The 10,000-nt window shown below is 37.6% G+C and overlaps 1 protein-coding gene across 3 annotated transcripts in view; it reads right to left on the bottom strand.

Moving 5' to 3' along the window:
* Positions 1-10,000, bottom strand: part of LOC136829388 (uncharacterized) — a 105,031-nt gene that overhangs the window by 55,500 nt on the left and 39,531 nt on the right. The window lies entirely within an intron of this gene.

The following is a 10,000-nucleotide window of genomic DNA, read 5'->3' as shown; positions in this document are numbered from 1 at the left end:
ATTATCTCTTCTTCGCCCCCGATCGATCTGACATCCAACATGAATCTGTCATGAAGAAGAATTTTTATAAACAGAAGATGCGTTATGCGCGAGGTTATTAAGACACATCCATAAAAGGAATTCTCAGGTGAAGTCTTAATCCACTTATCCAGCGTATAGGGATTTTTCTAGCACTCTTTTGCTGTTTGATATTTTAAGTGGGTCAGTGAAATATTTGTTGAGAGAATTGTATACAAACAAAAATCCGACCGCTATGCTCCCCGCTGGGACCATACCACTAAAATGGCGTCCTATGTATATGGATAAGGCCCTCCAGTCCCGTTCAGGATGCAATGTTCAACGCATGTTGGTAAGGAGTGCAATGGATGCACCGTACTCCTCAGGTATTGTTAATTTTCGCATAAATATGCTGCCTCTGCCAGCTCCAAATCGACGATCCAGTAAACACCCTCCTAAAACCCCATTTCCCCCCCCCCTCCTTTTTTCTGCTTTTCTGGTTCGCCATGCGATGGCCTGGTCCTGCAAAAACAAACTTGATTTTCTGGTTGACTCACTATTTTCTCCATGTGACGTCACGTTTATGGTCGCCTCCCGAGTCTTCCCGAGGATGTTTTGTATGTTGTTCGTCGACTGTGACATCCTTTTGCCCAAAGGGAGAGCAGCTGTAGCCTATGTGGGTGTCTGTAAAGCGTCTTGAAAGGGTGAAACAGACAAACAGAGTTTATCTGTCTCTCGGGGGACCCAGGTAATAAACCATTGGATCGATTACTATCTCGCAAAGCACTGACTCGTACTATACTCGTATAGTACTGCTTTCAAGATACTATCTCGTACTATATAGTACTGCGTTCAAGAGACGGCTTCATCTATACATGCTGACTTTGATCAAATAATCCCAAATACCAGATCTGTATTCCTTGTAACGTATGACCCAGTGAAAGCGAAATGTATTAATGTTTCCACGATGACCCATAAAAATTCACGACATTGCAAGTGATGAGATGATGTAATAACTGAAGGCAGACACATACGGATTCACGACTTTCCGATTCCACAGTTGATTAGAACACGCAGGTCCTCCAGTCTCCGAATAGAAAATAATAAAACTACGACGGCCGGAATGAAATCGTGAAGAGAGAGAGAGAGAGAGAGAGAGAGAGAGAGAGAGAGAGAGAGAGAGAGAGATGGGGAACTTGTGTTTTGAAGATCCGAACCGCAAATGAAACGAAAAATGGAAAGACGGAATGCCGTGATCGTTACCCCGATCACGCGATCTTTCCAACTGATTAAAAACCGGACGGAGAAGAAAAGCAGAAGACAGAGAGAGAGAGAGAGAGAGAGAGAGAGAGAGAGAGAGAGAGAGAGAATCTTTCAACTTTCGGTTAACTCTGATTTCTTCCTCACGGGAGAATCTCATCATGACTCCTGGTTTTGCAACTGAGTTTTTTGTAATTCCATTTTTTATAGATTTTTCTTCGTTGACCTTTTTTTTTATGGCCGTGTCTTCCGCCTTGATTAGGCTATTGGATTTTGTTTGCGTTATTGTTGACAATTTTTAGGGACCATTGAAGTGGTTGTTCTTTAATAATAAATTTTTATATACATTTCTGGTTATCCTCTTTTTTTGTGTGTAGGTTTTCTTCATTTTTTTTGTGTTATTTCTCGGAGGACTTTTTTTTCGCTGCTATATCTGCGAGTTTTTCTTTGACATCAGTCGTTTCCCGAAAACATATTCTTCCAGTTTGCTGGGTCATTTTTTTTATTCATCTCTTTGCGCATGGCTATCACCTTCCATTACTCTATCAGCTGAAAGTTTCCTCTGTTCTCAAGTTCTCAAGTTATCTACAACTTGACAGTTTTTCCTATTCCCACTCCAAGTCCTTTAATGTTGTCAACATCCCTCTGACCAGCCCGTGGATAATCCTTTGGATATTCTCCCAGACGACGATATTGTTCTTTCCCTTGTTCTCTTCCTCATCCTACCATCGAGAGCTTTCGTTTTATTTCACGTTAAATTTTTCGTTCATGTCTTCGCAGGGATTATTGAACGATACCTCCTCGTTAAACTGCAGGTAAGGGTATTAACCCTATGCCCTGCCCTTCTTTCCCATTCGGGCTTAGGGCTGATATTGATCGAGCTTAGGGCTGTATGGGTGTATACGGTCAAAATAGAATGGAGGAAGAAAACAGGCCTCGGCTGGTGGAAGGTTTAGTAGAAGGAGGAGACGATGGAGAGATAACCACCTGGAGAGGTGTGGTGCGAGTCGCAATGGGACACAATAAGGCCCGAAGGCTAACGGAGTGGCTGAATACTTTTCATCCACCTTTATTCAGGTGCTGGACCGCAGGGCGTTCTCTCTCTCTCTCTCTCTCTCTCTCTCTCTCTCTCTCTCTCTCTCTCTCTCTCTCTGTCGTCATTCGTATGTTTCCTGAAATTTTTATTCTCTCTCTTTCTCCCTCGTCATTCCATGACATTTGTATATTTCCAATTTTTTTTATTCTTTCACACACTCTTTCCCTCTCTCTCTCTCTCTCTCGTCATTTGTATGTTTCCTGAGATTTTTATTCTCTCTCTCTCTCTCTCTCTCTCTCTCTCTCTCTCTCTCTCTCTCTCTCTCTCTCTCTCTCTCTCTGTTCATCTTTTTCTTCTTCTACACCCGAGCAAAGAGAAACCTCATCTTGACAGGAATGCGATCGTCTGGTGTCATGAAACTACCGCCAAGATCAAAGTGCCACAACAAAAACAGTCAGATTTCAAAATGTTTTTCGGAATAAACGTCTAACCATAACCGCATACTGCTCAACTGGGGCACAAAAAAAAAAAAAAAGAGAGAGAGGGAGAGAGCTCGCTGAACATATGCTAAGTACCAGGCATTCCCAGCGTAGGATCTATTATTCACTGTACTTTTGGCTGCTCTTTTTGTTTTCATATGAGCCATAACCCAAACATTTTGCAATTTATTTTTTTTAATGAAAGGGATTATAGTATTACCGTGGTATTTATTATTCGCAGAAGTGATTATGAAAGTAGTAGTAGCATTTGTAGTAGTTAAATGGACAGTAAGTACATTGTGTACTAGCCATAGATCATAAATACGCTGGCGAGCGTGAAATCTTGTATGTACTCTCATATTAAAGTTGTGCATTGAAAGGCAATCACAGTTCAGCATATATATATACATATATATATATATATACATATATATGTGTATGTGTGTATACATGCACACGTACATATTATATGTATATACAAACATGCATACAAATCCATCTCACACATTCAGAGCAAATATTTCTGAATGAGCTTCAGGTAACAAAGCTTCATCGTCCCTTTACCTGTTATTCGCCGAACCAAGACAATGAATTAAAAGAAAGTCCCCGTGACGAATGATCTTGACCTCTGAGGGAAGACAGCTGACAGGTAACCACAGGGGCACCAACAATTTGCGTGTACCGCTTGACCGTGGCCCCAGTGACCTCGTTTGCCCTGCTATGAAATATTTCGACTCGTCCGTAGATGTATATCATCATTTGTAGAAATAGGTCGCTCGTTTTTACTCTGTCATGTACGGGCTTGTCAAATTGGAAATGTTTTTAAGAATATTGCTTGTATTACTGTTATTCAGTTTTCAAAGCAACGTACATCTTTAGTCATGAAGCGTTTTTGTACATTTAATGAAATCTTATTCCTGAAAGAGGTTGAAGAAAGTTCTTTGTTTGTTTAAAAAATACTATTGTTATTATTATTATAATTCCGTTTTCAAAGTAACATATATCTTTTACCATGGATTATTTTGAATATTTGATTATATTTTTCTCCTTATTGTTAAGTATTGATAATGAGTTGTTCGGTTAATGTTCTGTCAACAATGCTCACTTTATGTTTTTAACTCTTTCGATTTACAAGTTCGGTATTCTCTTCTGCATTTCGAAACTGTGTACACATGAAGCTTAAAACATTGCCTTGAACAATGGTATTAGCACATCAAGAACAGGGGACATACGTGCATCTAAACACGAATTAGTCTTGTTTACAAACTTGCCGTACGAACGACCTCCCTTTTGCTCAAAACATTTCGACAATCCACACTTCACTGGATTCAGAAAAGTGTCGATTCCCAAAAAATGTTTCCACTCTAAAAAAGTTTGCGGGTATGAACGTCCAAGCTATGTGTTTCGAACATTCTTGTAAGCATATCCGAAGCAATGTTTCGAACATGATTCAAAGCACCGCTTCTGAGGGCCTTACGGATCACGTACAATACTTTGGGAAAGCTAGTCACTCCTGAAAGGGAAAAACAAATACCTTTTTTTCCTTCCTCAGTTGGTCACATCTGTAGCGACAGAGAAGTGCATTACCATATTTTTTCCAGTTGTAAAAGGCAGCTGAACTTGTTGCCCGTAGAATTAACTTTTACTGTTAACTTCTGGGAAAGTAATGCGCCTTCATGTTCAACCGGAATGGCTGCGGCGGGAATAAAACAACTTAATCCTCATAAATATGTAGATTTTCCCCTCTCGTATTCAGTCTAGACAGACCTCCATTACGCCGGTGTTTTCTCAAACTACAACGTTTTTAGGCCTAAAAACATTTAACGGTTTATACTCTACTTTTGCTGGATTTTCGATGATTCTTCCCTTCCTATGCGCTAGAAACTTCGTGTTGTTGGTGTTGTGTCGTTTCTTACAATTATGGCCGGTGACTAAATCGTTCACCACGCTGAATACTGATTCTTAAATGGTAGCGTCGTCTGGGTACTACGCGTAATGAATTATTGAGAAATTAGTGGTCTTGAACTTTCGTACATTTTATAAGCATCTTTCAGGCATGTAGAAAAGCACGAAACGAAATTATTGAAATTATTACAAAAGGGATTTTATTGAAAAGGAACATACCAACGACAAGTGAAAGATTCCCATATAAAAGTACTGGTCTAAAATCATAACTGTCATTACAGACCTACTGTATAAACTTCTTAGCAATGTTTAAACCAGTCTAAAATGGAATGCGGAAGAAATGTATCTGAAAAGGAACCAAAAAGTAGGTATAGTCTGAAAGTGTCCAAGTCTGTGCTGTGGGCGTAGTGTACTGATGACTGAAATATCGTGTACCAAATTTATTGGAGCCACAAGGAGCCCTCAGATTTGCAAAGATTAAACGGAGTAGGGGATTTCTGATATCTAACATGTATAAGAAGTACATTATTGAATATATGAATGATATTATTGCGAAGGGTCTACATTTGTTGCTGGTAGAAAATCCTTCAGTTACCCGTATGAGGTAATAGACTCTGGTTTTGGAAATTTGAGTAAACCAAGTCAGAATTTAAGAGGCGTGATGAGGAACAGCATTAAAGGCATGAGTACATATAATGGACGAGATTCTGATATGTATAAGGAGGTAGCAGAGTCATAAATTAACTGAAATATAGACTGGTATAACTTTGTCACCCAGTAGGAAGGCGAAAGGACAATTGATTAGTAGAGTGACAAGTATGGAAATGTCAGTATTCTGGCCGGTGGGAAGAAACAGAAGATCGTGGATGAAAGACTTAAATGAGGCCCTGGGATAGCGTGAAATTCGAGCAGAACGTGCAGAAGACTGAAGAGATCAGAGAGAAACCGTCAGATGACTTGCTCTACAACATTAAACCTTGAGGTGACAATCTTAATAAGAACAGAACTGGTAAGAAACCACAGTGATGTAATAACTGCCATCAAGAAATCTAACTGAGAGCCTTGGAATAAAATGCAACGGTTCAGCTAAAAGTTGACACTTTATTTTCTTACTGTTTCCTCAACGATATCAAGTGTAATTATACTGTATTTATAATAAAAGGTGAACTAGTGACAAAAGGCTGCAAGGCACAGCCACCTTATAAAGATAAAGACCTGACTGTTATTTAGAACTCGTTGATAATAATGTTCAGTGTATATCGTTTCAAATCAAGATGAATTCCATTGTACAAAAAATCCACACATTCAACGGCTTCATGCAAATATACAGAGTTCGTTAACAGTACTGAGAGGCCCTGTGCATACTGCACTCCTCGGGTCTATCTTGCTAGCACTCCTGTGCCTCATGGATACCATGGCTTTTCTCTCGGAACACCTCTTCCTCTCCTTCTAGTCAGCTTTTTGTCGGTTTCTCGACTCTTTCCTTCCAAAACTTCAGAATTATAGAGACTTTTTGCCAACCAATCATCCTTCATTTTAGTTTCCTGTAAAAGAAAACTATTGTGCCGGCTTTGTCTGTCCGTCCGCACTTTTTCTGTCCGCCCTCAGATCTTAAAAACTACTGAAGCTAGGAGGGTGCAAATTGGCATGTTGATCATCTGCCCTCCAGTCATCAAACATACCATTGCAGCCCTCTAGCCTCAGTAGTTTTTATTTTACTTAAGTTATAACCATAATCTTGCGTCTGGAAACGATACAGGACAGGCCACCACCGTGCCGTGGTTAAAGTTTCATGGGTCGCGGCTCATAGAGCATTATACCGAAAGCACTGAAGGATAGATCTATTTTCGGCGGCCTTGATTTTACGCTGTACAGAAAACTCGATTGCGCTGAAGAAACTTCCGCGCATTTTTCTACTTGTTTTTATTTCCTTTTTACGTCTGGACTTCTTATGCTTTCGTAATTCATGCTTCCCACAGTGGAAACCATTTTTGTCTTATTAATATTCAACATTCACTGTCATGATCTGTTGATACCATTCTATTCTAGCACTGTGAAACATTCCTCTCTTCTTTAACCTTTCGCAGAGATCTGGCTACTTCCCTTTCATCACATATATATGAGATTTACCTATTTCATTTAAGCTTAGTCCATATAATTTACTCTCATCTCCCTGTGTGGATAATAAACACTTTCGGTTCTTGCACTGTCCGTACTAACATAAGTTGCTCCATCTTCCCAGCTTCCACTTATCCTCTTAATTTTAATTTTGTTGTTTCAGTCCTTATGCTTACATACACCTTCACATTCATTAATTTGTTCCTGCTATTTCTACGTATATATAAATATATATATATATATATATATATATATATATATATATATATATATATATATATATATATATATATATATATATATATAAGTATATATATATATATATATATATATATATATATATATATATTTTATATATATTTTTTTTAACTTTTACGTTCTCATCGAAAACAATATCGTTCTATCATAAACATATAATGTTTATAATGTAATTCTTTTAGGAATAAATATCATTCATTTAACATGAGAGAAGCAAAGTATTAAAATTCCTGGTTAACATACAGACGTCTCCTAAGTCCTCCTCTGTGTAACAGCCTGCCATCTCTTTAATACAATATTCAGAGTTCATTGATCAAGTATATCTCAGGGCTATCAAAAGAAAAGATAGTCCCTGGAGACCAAAGGCATAAATGTCAAAGTAAAATTGTGACGGATGCAATATCCTTAAAAGGTTAAGGTGACGGCAGAAGACTATATAATTTCCTATTCCAACGTTTAATTTGTTTATTTTACAGTCAGACAAATAACCCGCAATTGTACAACTACCGGGTGAAAATACATAATATCAGATACGGCTCTGTAACATCCAACGAGTCACTACGTCTCGCAAAAAACTGAAATCTCTTCTTCTCTGTCCCAGCTTCAAGAACTTATGAGACAGAACGGTGGATGGGAATGAAATCGGTTTTTTGAAATCCGATCCTCCCCATCTGTGCTTCATCCAGTATTTCCTGTTTGCATACCATTTATGCCTTCCTACCCTTTGAATATGAAGTATCAGTTCCTCTTCCTACTTCTCACAGTGAGATGGCACATTTTTCCTCAGTCAATACGGTTGGAAGCCTCGTTCAAGAATGCCAAGAGAGGAGAGGTCTGGCCTGTTGAGATTATTCCTACGCCACAACTTGGTTGGACATTTCAGCTTTTAGGTCAGCTGGACATTTCAACACGTTTGTGTTGGACATTTCAAGCATTTTACGTCATGGATTCCTATAGGGTCATGGCACTTGTAAAATTTAGGTTAAATATAGAATCCCCCAATACATTCACCTTTGCCGTTCATGATGCCAAGATCTCCTTATCAAGCACTTGCTGAATGTAAACTGTCAGTAGATATGAATATAAAGTATAAAGGTCGCGATATGAATAGAAATGATCCACAAACTCTTTGCAGTACTTTTACTGGACTTGCTGCTACGTTGCTTCAATAAATGTTATGAATTGTCGAGTTACTGTCAGTTATGTTCTTTCCGGGACAGCTGCGATGATGACTTGTGAAATTCCTAAATAGGAATTATTAAAGAAGAAAGTTGACAGGTTGCTATTCGCATAAAAAATAGTTTTTAATAAAAACCTCCTGAAGAGAAAAGCAGTAAAGATTAAAAAAAACGCATGTCACTGACGTTTAAGTTTTCGTTTCAAGTCAAATTCATTGTCAAAACCGAATAAAAAAAGAAATAACCCTGAATCTAGCAAAGCAAAGAGAAAAATGACAATGATTGAGAAAATTTACTTCTCATGGCAGAATAAATCGCCGGTAAAGTTACCCTCAAGAAAGAGAGAGAGAAAGCAGTGAAAAATGATTTCACTGTTACATATTCTTTAGTTCCGGATAAGTCTGGATACGAAGCTGTGTCAACTGTCATCGAAGTATTGCACACCCGTTGTCTGGACTTCATTCTCGTTAAGGAGAGAGTTAGGAAAAACTTGGTAAAATTAGTTAAAGAACATATATAATGATGAGGTTTCCTGAAAAATTATATACATACATATATATATATATATATATATATATATATATATATATATATATATATATATATATATATATATATATATTTTTTTTTTTTTTTTTTTTTTTTTCCAATTCCGGTGGAAAGTTTGAGCTTCGGATTCTCTTTATTTTTATTTTTGGATTCTGGATAGGCCTTTCCAAAATTCAGGTGTTCAGTTAAATAAAATTATAAAATTTTATACACACACACATATAAATATGCGTGTGTATAAAAGTTTATATTTTTATTTAACTGAAAACCTGAATTTTGGAAAGGTTTATTCAGAGTCCGAAAATAAAAATAAAAGGAAACCGAAGCTCAAACTTTCCACCGAAATAAGAAATAATGTCAACCGAAAAAGGTTTAATATCCCCGCAGTTTTGTATGGTACTGAGGCCTTAATTTATCTATGGTGAGAATAGACTTGTTTCCTTATCAAGGTGCTTTCTAAACTGTTTGCTATACACACGAACAACCTATGATGGTAGTAGGTATGGATGAATTGCCTCTCAAACAAAAGAAGAGAAAGTGAACGGTGCCGTCTATGTGAAAACTTTCAGCAGTTTTCCGTATGGAAAAACTCAACCGCCTAGCTTGAATAAATATTTAAATCAGATTCGCTCCTGTTTGCGCGCGGAATTTGTCAGCTTAAATGAGGATTAGGTAGATATAATTAAACTTGTTGGCTGTGTTGTGTATTCTCCTCAAGGTGTTTTTTTTCTGTACTTGAGAGAACAAAACAAAGGTTTTAAATCTGGCATGATTTTAACTGTGGTAGATACCTTGATCAAAGAGTAACATTGAAAGTTGACTCCCTGTTTAATACCTGACCTTTATAGCATGAGTGTGATAAGTGGTCTCCTTTCGAGTTGGCATTCAGTGGCCATCGTTGTCTTTCTTCCTAACCCGGACTTATATTTCATCGTCTTGTTCCTTAACTTCACAGTTTTTTTTTTTTCAGTCATGTCATATGCATTAGAAAACGATCTGCTTTTTTTTCCTTTCTTTCCTCATCTGTCCCAACATTTTTTTATGTCTCCTTTGTGTCAAGTGCAGCTTTTGTTGCAGTTTAAGTATATGTTACTTTTATCAATCTCCTCCTTCAGCTCAAATATTTCACATCTCATAGCGTAGTACATAGCTCATTCAGATTCTGAACTGTGGTACTAAGTCAAAAGTTGAAACTACCGGTTTTATTTTATCGTTACAAA

Source organism: Macrobrachium rosenbergii, chromosome 44, assembly GCF_040412425.1.
Source record: "Macrobrachium rosenbergii isolate ZJJX-2024 chromosome 44, ASM4041242v1, whole genome shotgun sequence".
Taxonomy (NCBI): domain Eukaryota; kingdom Metazoa; phylum Arthropoda; class Malacostraca; order Decapoda; family Palaemonidae; genus Macrobrachium; species Macrobrachium rosenbergii.
The sequence above is the reverse complement of the archived record's forward strand: the minus strand, read 5'-3'. Positions and strand labels throughout refer to the sequence as shown.